Source organism: Bidens hawaiensis, unplaced genomic scaffold (genome assembly GCF_021521415.1).
Source record: "Bidens hawaiensis isolate Kalapana, Puna unplaced genomic scaffold, B.hawaiensis_p1.1 tig00033584_1, whole genome shotgun sequence".
NCBI lineage: Eukaryota > Viridiplantae > Streptophyta > Magnoliopsida > Asterales > Asteraceae > Bidens > Bidens hawaiensis.
Genome location: NW_027495774.1, coordinates 59,149 through 69,593, shown reverse-complemented (window position 1 = coordinate 69,593; position 10,445 = coordinate 59,149). Strand labels below are relative to the sequence as shown.

Genomic DNA, 10,445 nt, shown 5'->3' with positions numbered 1-10,445 from the left:
CTTAACGTCATTTGATGCGATTTTTGAGATCATTTGGATACTGTCAGTTATAAAAAAAGATGATGCCAAATAGTTTACTACATATGTTCTGTTTATTAATTTATAGCTTTGATTTGTGAAACTTGGGACCAAATAATGTTTCAATGATTAATCATTGAATAATGACTCACCACAAGTGACGGAGTTAAGCGAATTAGATAACGGAGAATCCAATATTTGAAAATTGTTTTCATTGATCATGTTAAAACATTGATAATGTGATGCCTCCTTGTGAGAAAATTATAAATTAGAATCATCCAGTTTGATAGTGACAATATTGGTAACATATGATGTTGATCACCATTGTTTGATGAATTTAAACTGCTTAAACTATTGCCATGACTGATTTGACAACAGAAAAAACAAAAGATAATGCACTCTTAACTAACTTAAATATATACTGTAAAATACACATAAAAGACAAAGTTACATGTTTAATAGCTAGCTTGTGGTTATTCAATCTGTATGTATAACATGTGTTCACAATTTTACCAATGGAAACAAGATTGTGTATAAGAGAATGAATGTGTCTAACTGACTACAGGACATCCATCAGCCTTAATACCAGGAGCGGTCGGACAGCCTGCAAGGGGACAATGATCATCTATTTCCATACCCCACCATTGCGGTCCATTAATATCCTTAATTTGTAGCATAAAATAGCAAAGGATAGCCATGAATGCAACTCCTGCATCAAGCCCGGCAGATAGGATATAGTTGTGCCTTGCCCACCAGCCTTTAAACTTCCTATACACCACAAAGTTAAAGAAAATTCCAACCGCAAACCACATATTGTAGTTAACAGCTCTAGTTGGTGGCATCCCCCCTGGACCTGATATAAGAATTGGCATTTTAATGAGCCTAATCCATTTTCTCTCGGGAAACCGACGAGAAAGAAACCAAACTGGCAATGGAGCGAGAATTCCCAAAAGAAAGAAGTAGTTCATTTTGGAGTATAGCCCCAGATTTCCGAACATTCTTTGAGGACCCACAACTCCCCATATGATTGAAGCATTGTAGAAAACATCGTCACCCGGGCATGTCCATGGGCTTCCTTCAGGCAACTTGCTTGGATCACAAATGTACTCCACTGTTGTAAGAAGCCACCAAGATGTTGCAAAGTAGACAGACGATGCAACAATCGTCCCAACCAACTACATGAAGTACCAAAATTATTCAAGTCATTCAAATTAGGATGAGAAATAATATATGTTGACAGGCCCTTTTAAATTAGAGAAAGATTTACCTGCACAATGAACATGGACTTCGGTGGGATTTTCATATAATGGCCTAGCTTAAAATCTTGGAGAAACATGATAGCTTGTGACATGCTTATGTAGCCATATGTTTTGAAGGCTACATTCGCAAGTGGCTTCCCGGGATACATATAACCAATAATCAGCTCGGTAATCACATTTAGTCCTGGTTGCTGTAAAAAAGTTTCACCATATATCGGATACAACAGATTAGATAATTACAGATACGTACATAAGGGTACTCATATATTTATGATTAAAGACATCTATCGATACCTGGTTCGTTGTAGCTGTGATAACACCTATAGGCAGTGTGAAGAGCAGAGCCAAACCGATTGCTAAAAGGACTCCCCAGTAAGGGAGCTGCAGCTGTCTGCCAAAACCCTCACAGGTTAGCAAAGCAAGTCCTATGACCAATGCTAGAAGAGAATAGAACCACCATTGTGGGACCGCATCATAGTTTTTCTTCATCAATCTAGTATGGACATCTGCAAACTTGTCTCCGAAGGATGCTCGTGTTTGCTCCCAAATTGTTCTGTATAGTAAATGACAAAAAACAAACATATACATCATATGCTTCTATTCTATGAACCCATGGTTATTTAATAAGTAAAAAGGCTACATTCATACCTGCCATGGAAGAGTGCCACATGAGAGAGCGTGGCAGCTAACGTAGCAAAACTTAGACCGTACGCAAATGAAAAAAATATGCTAAGATTGATTTTGCTATAGTCATTATAGCCTTGTTCGTCGAATGAGAAAGTTGCAGCGTCTAAGACTCTTGAAACATTGTACCGTCCTCCGTATGCATCAAACACATGAGAAGAGTAAATCGGGAAACGCTTGGCTTCATACCAGTTATTCCAATAAGCAATGGGGATAACTATGTAGACTACAATTATATAACCAGCCAAAATGTTCATAATGGCGAATCCTGGCGTGGCTAAAGGGCTTCCAAGAAAAGCAGCAACAGTAGCCCAATCGAGCCCAATTGCTCCAACTCCAAGGCCACGGAGACCCGAACCTATTTGCTGAGCTGTCACCGAGTCCTTCCATATCCAACAAACAAAGGAGATAGCTGTTATGGATTGGAATAGATAATTGGGAATGATGTAGTATGCGAAGCTTGATATGAGAACTATCAGGAAAAACTGCAGCCTTGAGAGGCCTCTTTTTGGCCTCTTCTCTTCTTCATGCAATGCCCTGAAAAGCAATAAAAGATATATAGCAACGTTATAGCTACATCACCCCCAGTTGATTTCACACCATCAAACGACCACCACAAAACACTCAGGTAGCCGTTTTGACCAAAAAAGTCAAACTTTAAAATTAACCGGTTAGAACGGCTGTCTAAACAATCTTTGGATGGCCGTTCAAACCATAAAATAGTCAAACTTTGAAAGTTGTTTGTCAGAATGGCCGGTGGCAATTATCCGGAGGGCCATTCGGACTATAAACGGTCAACTACGAAAAATTTTGGTCAAAATGGCCGTCTGACCTTTATCGGCCGTTTGAAACAGTGTGGGATTAGATGTCTGTTAAAACAATGTTTGGAAAGGATTGGGATCAGCAAGATTGGTGGACAATCACATCATATCCCTGTTATTCAGCAAAGCAAATATCCGGTTTCCATTTCTCAATATTCACAACCATCTATATAGTTTTTTCCTTTTTTGGGTTCATAGAAGCTGTGTATAAATTGGTGATTGTTTCCTCATTGTAAAACATAACTTTTGAATAACAATTCTCAATCAATTCTCTCTGAATATCATGGTATCAGAGCAGGATTGCTCATCATATACCCGTTAATTTCCAGCCTCGTCTCTGATAAATCCAAAACCGAGTCATCATGTCCGGAGACGGCAACTCAGGCTCGGATTTATCACTACAGCTTGCCAGTTTGTTACAAAATAGCCTCAATACCCAGCCTCAAAATCCAAAGCTTTCTGATAACCTCCAAATCAACCTCAAGCTCAACAGCCAGAACTACGGGCTATGGACCCGGATGATCCGAGTCGCTATAGGCGGAAGATCAAAAACTCTGTTATCACATCTGACCTCAGATCCACCTGATCAAAGCGATGAAAAATATGATAAATGGGAACAAGAAGACCTAATCGTTTTTTCATGGCTCATCCAAAACATTGAACCAGTACTCGCAGGCAACCTAACCGAGTACCCCACCGCAAAAACTTTGTGGGACGCTCTGGTGGTTACCTACAACAGTGGAAGAGACAAGATGCAAACCTTCAACCTTCATGTGAAGGCGAACGATATCAAGCAAAATAACAGTTCTCTTGAAGATTTCTGGATCGCGTTACAGGGGGTATGGGGAGAAATCGATAGAATCGATCCAAACCCCATGAAATGCCCAGAAGATATAAAAACATACTCAAAAATCAGGTCAGAACAAAAACTCTTTCAATTCTTAAACGCCCTAGACCGGAGATATGAACATATTAAAAGGGAAATACTCCGGTTGGAACCTCTTCCGTCGGCAGAAGCAGCATACGCCGCTGTTCGTAAGGAAGCTGCTCACCAGAATATTCTGGGAGCAACTAACGAAACACACGGCATTGCGGCGGGGTTGGTTGCCACCGAAACAGAAGGGTTAGGGCTCATAACCAAAGGGAACCGCCGGGGTGAAGGGAAGAGAACCGGACCGTCAGGCAAGGACAACAAAACCCACTTAAAATGTGACCATTGCGGTATGTCTAGACATACCAAAGATCAATGTTTTCGGATTGTCGGTTACCCGGAGTGGTGGTCCGACGGTCACAAAAAGCTCGCCAAAAACTCCGGATCAGAAAAAAGCAAGAGCCTCACCGCCGGTAACAAAGAAACTGTAGCTACTGGTTCTGGTGCTGATAAAGGAGCTGATCAGAAAATCACCACTGGTTTTGGTGGGATGGCGGCAGCTGCTCAAAGAGAAAGTGGGGAGGATATGTTTTCGATGTGCACAGGTACAAGGGATAAGAGAGAAGGTGTCTCAAAACCCTTCACTTATCCCTCACATAATTACATTTCCACCCTTAAAAAATCAAGTTCCACCGAAAACACAACCTTCATTTCTTTTATAGATAAAAGTTTTAGAAATTGCAAAAAAGAACATAACATTAATGGTTATGCAAACATGGCTCAAAATTATAATATGATACCCGAACAATCATGGATATTTGATTGTGGAGCCACGGACACCATGACTTATGATTCAACAGATTTTGTCACATCGACAAACCCTACAAAATCATTTATAAACACGGCAAATGGGGAAAAAATGAGTGTCCAAAGCGGGGGAACTATTGAGATTTTACCAACACTTAAGCTCTCTAATTGTCTTTATGTTCCTGCCTTATCACATAAGCTCCTTTCGATAAGCCATGTAACAAAGGAGTTGAATTGCTCGGTTCTCATGCAACCCACATTTTGTATCCTACAGGATATCAGGACGGGAGCGATCATTGGGCGTGGCACTGAAAGACAAGGGCTGTATTACGTGGATGAAGTGACTCAAAGTGGTACTGTAATGCTTTCCCATGGAACAGCTGAGCGTGAAGCCTGGCTATGGCATAGGATATTGGGTCATCCATCCACTAGTTATTTACATGCCTTATTTCCTAAGTTATTTCCTTCAAATTGTAAGTCACATTGCGAAACTTGCGTATTAGCCAAGAGTCATCGAAAAACATTTAAACCAAATAATACAAGGGCCGACATACCCTTTTCATTGATTCATTCAGATGTATGGGGTCCTGCCCCAATTATTGGGGGACAGAACTTTCGTTTTTTTGTGATATTTGTGGATGATTGCACACGCATGACCTGGGTGTATTTGTTAAAAAATAAATCCGAAGTTCTTGATAAATTTATCATCTTTTACACCATGGTCCAAACCCAGTTTAAAAAAAATATTCAGATCTTTAGATCTGATAACGGAGGAGAATTTGTTAACTCTGAGATGAAATTTTTTTTTCAAACAAAAGGGATCATCCATCAAACCACTTGTCCCTATACTCCAGAACAAAATGGGGTTGCGGAGAGAAAAAACCGCATCCTACTAGAAATAACTCGGGCTCTTTTGATAGAATCCCAAACTCCAAAATTTTTTTGGCCCGACGCCCTTGCCACCGCTGCATATCTTATTAACCGACTTCCAACTCAAATTTTAAAAACAAAAACTCCATTGCAAGTCCTTACAGAATACACCAAACCTCCTTCCATTCTTACTCTTGAACCCCGAATCTTTGGGTGCACTGTCTTTGTTCACATACCAAAATCCAACAGAGATAAACTTGATCCGTGTGCTGAGAAATGTGTCTTTGTTGGATATGGAATAAACCAAAAAGGATATCGATGCTACAATCCAAAAACCCAACACATGTTCACCACTATGAACTGTGATTTCCTTGAAACCAAGTACTATTTTGCCACCCAAAACAGTGGTCAGGGGGAGAGAGAATGTCTAGACACACTGAGGTGGTTGAGGTATACTACATATGAGGAAGGAAAGAGTCAAAGTGCCACACAGCCTGGAGAAAGTATCAGTGCCCCCCAAGGAGCGTCTCCCAACCCGATACCCGAGGTAAGTACTCACTCTTCTATGGAAACCACTAATGATGCACCGAGACAGGGGGAGAATGAAGCACCGAGACAGGGGGAGAATGAACAAGAGGAGGTGGTTGCTCAAGAAGATGTATTAGTAGAGCAAATTGAACAGGTGCAAGAACCAGAAAATCTTCCCACACAAGAAGACACGACTGCTAGATATGTACTACCACCAAGAGCAAATAGAGGTGTTCCACCAAAAAGGTATTCTCCTGAAAAGAAGCCCAGAGAATGTAGATATCCGATGGCTAACATAGCCAAAGGAAAGCTATCTCAGGAAGCGGAGGCATTTACTTCATCTCTATACTCTGAGGAAATCCCTACTAATGTAGTACAAGCCTTGAAATCAAAACAGTGGAAATATGCAATGGAAGAAGAAATGAAAGCTCTAATAAAAAATAATACATGGGAAAAATGTGTTTTGCCTTCGGGAAAGAAAACTGTTGGGTGCAGATGGATCTTCACAATTAAATACAAGCCGGATGGATCAATCGAAAGACACAAAGCAAGATTAGTAGCTAAAGGCTATACACAAACATATGGAATAGATTATTCTGAAACTTTTTCTCCTGTTGCAAAGATCAATACAATCAGGGTTCTTTTCTCCATTGCAGCAAATAAAGGATGGCCCCTACACCAATTTGATGTAAAAAATGCTTTTTTACACGGGGAACTGAAGGAAGAAGTCTATATGGAAGCTCCACATGGTTTCTCCGATCAGTTTGGAGAAAAGGAAGTATGTCTTCTCAAGAAATCCCTTTATGGATTAAAACAGTCTCCCAGATCGTGGTTTGGTAGGTTCACCTTAGCTATGAAGAATTATGGATTCGTGCAAAGTAACTCAGACCACACTTTGTTTCTCAAACGTAGAGGTAACCTCATAACATGCCTTATAATCTACGTTGATGACATGATCATTTCGGGAAATGATGAAGAGGAAATAACGAAGCTGAAGAAGAACTTGTTCACAGAATTTGAAATGAAAGACCTAGGGAGACTTAAATACTTCCTTGGTATTGAAGTTCTAAGATCCAAACAAGGGATCTTCATGCACCAGAAAAAGTATGTCCTCGATTTACTAGCAGAAATTGGTATGGTCGACTGTAAACCAACAGACACTCCAATGATTGTAAATCAAAAGCTCTACATGGAGGAAAAAGCAGACTTAGCTGATAAAGAAAGATACCAACGAATGGTAGGAAAACTGACATACCTCTCACACACCCGACCTGATATAGCATACGCTGTGGGGGTGGTAAGTCAGTTTATGCATCAACCTCAAAAGATTCACATGGAAGCAGTCTTGAGAATTATAAAATACCTCAAGGGAACGGCAGGGCATGGAGTCTTATTCAAACCAAATGGGCATCTAGAAACTCAGTTATATACAGATGCAGATTGGGCAGGAGATAAAGGCGACCGAAAATCCACGTCAGGTTACTTTACTCTAGTCGGTGGAAATCTTGTTACATGGAGAAGCAAGAAACAAAAAGTGGTGGCCCTTTCAAGTGCAGAAGCTGAATTTCGAGGAATTGCTAGAGGGGTAACTGAAATTTTGTGGATACGAAGACTTCTAACAGAAATAGGATATCCACCACAAGAAACTAGCAAGGTCATGAGTGATAATAAAGCTGCTATTCAGATTTCAGAGAATCCAGTACAACATGATCGAACAAAACACATAGAAGTAGATCGACACTTCATCAAAGAAAAGCTAGAAGCTGAAGTTATCATACTTCCATTTGTTCGGTCAGAAGACCAACTTGCTGATATTCTAACCAAAGCTGTTAATGAAGGTGTCCTACGCAAGTGTCTGAGCAAGTTGAATTTTGGAAATCCCACTATTCAACTTGAGGGGGAGTGTTAAAACAATGTTTGGAAAGGATTGGGATCAGCAAGATTGGTGGACAATCACATCATATCCCTGTTATTCAGCAAAGCAAATATCCGGTTTCCATTTCTCAATATTCACAGCCATCTATATAGTTTTTTCCTTTTTTGGGTTCATAGAAGCTGTGTATAAATTGGTGATTGTTTCCTCATTGTAAAACATAACTTTTGAATAACAATTCTCAATCAATTCTCTCTGAATATCAATGTCAACATGATAGCAAAATACACACAGAAAGAGAGAGATGAACCTGAAAAGCGAAACTTGAACTAGGTTGGCAGGCCACCACATATACGGTGAATCAACTAAAAACTTTCTGAAAAGACCAGCCCAACCATACCCAAGCATCTACACAATACCATCTTATATTATCAACCAAGAGATCAATGAAGACACATACACATATTTATAAAACATTTAAGTATAGACAAGAAGATGGAAAGTGGCTAAAGAAGAAACCTGTGTAGTTTGTGCTAGCAGCATGGCTGCAATGGGGTTGAGTTTACGGTGATAAAAAGCTTTGACTATGGTGATGATACTGACAGCGTAAACCGAATTAGAACCCGAGTTTGCAAATATTGTGATGAGAACATGCTCCTTCAAGTTGAATGGCCCAGGATTGAGTGAAAAAGACCAACTAGTTTTCGGAACCCGAATTTGTTTTGTGGGTAGAGTTGCTGCCATCAGCCTTCCCAGTGGAAGTACAACAAATTTGAGCGGAAACCGACGATATGTATAGCGGATTTTGGCGATAACCAAAGAACTGGTTCAAGAAAGCTAGAACACTACATGATATGATCCCCAGAAACCATGTCCTGAATGTTAAGCAAGGCAGCGTTGGATCGTCGGTGATTGGGACCGTCAGTCTAACTTGCTCAATTGGGGAATCATTCATCTCTTCTGCTGAGTTCTCTTCAGAATTGAAATATACTAAATTAGAACTTTAAGTAAGTTTGTTTTAATAAAATTTCTAGCCTAATAAGAAAATTGTATCTAGTGTAGTCACTTATAATTAAATGGAATGGTTGTTGGACATTGGGCAACCGTGTAAAACATAAACACACATATACAAGTTACTTGAATAGTTGGATATGATATCTTACCAATAGCATGATTATCAAGTGTGGCTTTCTCACCGGACATGACCGTATTCGTGTTTCGCTCCGAATTATTCTCCATTATTGTGTAATTCAACAACAAAGGACAGGAAGCAGAAAGATCAAGAATGCTAATAAAGGCGGTATGTCTCAAGATTTGGTTTCTCCATTCTGATGTGAGAAAAAACAAGATGTGAAATGGTTCAGGAATGAATTAATTAAGTAAGAGGGTGGTGAGAGTAAGTTAGGAACACATATATCAACTCACACTTGGTAGTTAAGATTAGTTTGATATAATGCTCCTTGGTAACTATGGTGTACTAAATAATGCAAATTGGGTGCATGTGGATGTGCCGGTCTTTTGTCCTCTAGTCTAGATAGACAGTGGCGTGTTACAAACACGGAACACCATCATCTTTTTTTAATTATTTGTATCATGTCTAAGTAACCAAAAATTTTTAAAAATTAGAAATATTAAATGGATGTAATGGTTTATATGAGAGATAAAATTTTTTTTGGTTTCTAGGTGTTCAGCCATTTCAAATGGCGGAACCGACCATGATAACATAATCTGTCAGAAGCTGTGTGGTGACATGGACGTTAATTTTGTGTTCCGCCATTTCAAATGACGGAAGTGAAACAAAAACCAGTTGTTCCGCCATTTGAAATGGCGGAACACAGTTTTCACCCCCTTATAGGCTACCCCTATTCATTTTTGTCACTTCCGCCATTTGAAATGTCATAAGTGAACAGTATTATCCTGACACATTCAGAGAGGCTGTTGACCAAAAGACTATTCACTTCCATCATTTGAAATGGCGGATGTGAACAACACCGACAAGTAATGACCTGACATGACATTTCTGGCACCTTTCTGACCACACTATTCACTTCCGCCATTTCAAATGGCGAAAGTGAACAGTGACTTTATAACACCTTTTATACCATGCCTTCTTGACCACATATTTAAACACTATTCACTTCCGTCATTTCAAATGACGGAAGTAAACAGTGACTTTATGACACCTTTATGCTTTCTTGACCACGTATTTTAAACTAACACACTATTTAATATAACTTTTCAAACGTTTGAAAGTTTTCATTGAACTTTCAACCCCGAATTCTAATAACTTAACCGAACACAGTTAAAAGTTTTCAACTTATATATACTTATATTTGTACTGATTAGATGTTAGTAGATTGTGAATTTGTGATATTTGATATAACCAGATAACTTAACAATAAATTAATAATAAATATTTCGTTTAAATAAAATTCTTTTATCGAGAATTATTATTTTTTGGTTATAACGTACGTATTAAAACAATTTAAATATATGAAAGCTGCATGCTACTCACCATCCACTGCCATGCTTCAAGCTCATGGTGCACGTGTTAACTTTTCAAACGTTTGAAAAGTTAAATAGTGTGTTAGTTTAAATATATGGTGAAGAAAGCATAAAGGTGTCATAAAGTCACTGTTTACTTCCGTCATTTGAAATGACGGAAGTGAATAGTGTTTAAATATGTGGTCAAGAAGGCATGGTATAAAAGGTGT

At 39.1% G+C, this 10,445-nt stretch overlaps 1 pseudogene across 1 annotated transcript; it reads right to left on the bottom strand.

Moving 5' to 3' along the window:
* Positions 1-397: 397 nt before the first annotated feature.
* Positions 398-9,018, bottom strand: LOC143585150 (oligopeptide transporter 5-like; annotated as a pseudogene). The gene is made up of 7 exons (XR_013144509.1): positions 8,895-9,018; positions 8,251-8,703; positions 8,042-8,139; positions 1,926-2,498; positions 1,572-1,830; positions 1,286-1,468; positions 398-1,193 (listed from the first exon to the last, which is right to left on the bottom strand). The product of XR_013144509.1 is annotated as an oligopeptide transporter 5-like (transcript).
* Between the last annotated feature and the right edge of the window lie 1,427 nt (positions 9,019-10,445).